Raw genomic sequence first — 997 nt, forward strand, 5'->3', positions numbered from 1 at the left:
AACATGATTTAGTGGAAGCATTTTCACGCAAAGTAGAAGCAATAATGGAGGGTTTGAAATAATATAGTTTTCACCCCTTGTTTCTCGAGTGAATATTGAAATAATATAGTTTTCATGTTAAGTTTTGCACAGAAGAAAGAAAGACTGGGATGTAATGTATTATTTCAATTTGTTTGTAATATACAACAATATATAAATTAACTATAAGAAGTATATAAAATTACATGTTCTCCAAGAGCTTCAATCAACACTGGAGGGTTACTCCTGCAACCACTTTAAAGGTGCTCAAGATCACAACGAGTTAGATAAAACAGGTCTAGAACTTTGAATCCAATAACTTGAGTTTGACTTGTGATAGGATCTCTCTTCTTGTGGAATCTGCATAAAATAGGAAAACCATTCCAAAATAAATTTTAACAAGGGGTTCTATGGTGTAGTGGTTATCACTTTGGACTTTGAATCCAAAGACTTGGGTTCAACTCTCGGTAGGACCTTTAAGAAATGACTTTGATGCGAAAACACAAAATAAGGAACGACAACACAAATTTTCTTGAGGTATAAGGTCTAAAGTTTTCCGATAACTCCCAAAATTCATTACCTTATATAGCCTCTCGGGATAAGGATTCATACAACATTTCATAAAATAAGATCTACTGAGAAAACGAGTTGACTTGGACAGTTTAGTTGAACTGGTCGTATCATCGTTTTCTTCCTTTGAACAAGAAGAAGATGCGCATTTTTCGCATCGCCGCCATCTGAAACTCGGCCTGTACACGCTGGAGATAAATCTGATTTTGGATGAACTTTGGTAACGACGTTTTCTTCCTTTGAACAAGAAGAAGATGCGCATTTTTCGCATCGCCGCCATCTGAAACTCGGCCTGTACACGCTGGAGATAAATCAGATTTTGGATGAACTTTGGTAACGAATATCTTAGAACAAAGGATTTCTTATTGGGTAGCCGATTCTACGGGTTTCAAGACCCTATTTCTTCATT

At 36.1% G+C, this 997-nt stretch overlaps 1 non-coding gene across 1 annotated transcript; it reads left to right on the forward strand.

The window, feature by feature from the left end:
- The first annotated feature begins 422 nt into the window (after positions 1-422).
- TRNAQ-UUG lies at positions 423-494 on the forward strand. The gene has a single exon. It is a non-coding gene; the product is annotated as a tRNA-Gln (tRNA).
- Positions 495-997: the final 503 nt, after the last annotated feature.

This window comes from Cucurbita pepo, unplaced genomic scaffold (assembly GCF_002806865.2).
Source record: "Cucurbita pepo subsp. pepo cultivar mu-cu-16 unplaced genomic scaffold, ASM280686v2 Cp4.1_scaffold001958, whole genome shotgun sequence".
Classification (NCBI taxonomy): Eukaryota; Viridiplantae; Streptophyta; class Magnoliopsida; order Cucurbitales; family Cucurbitaceae; genus Cucurbita; species Cucurbita pepo.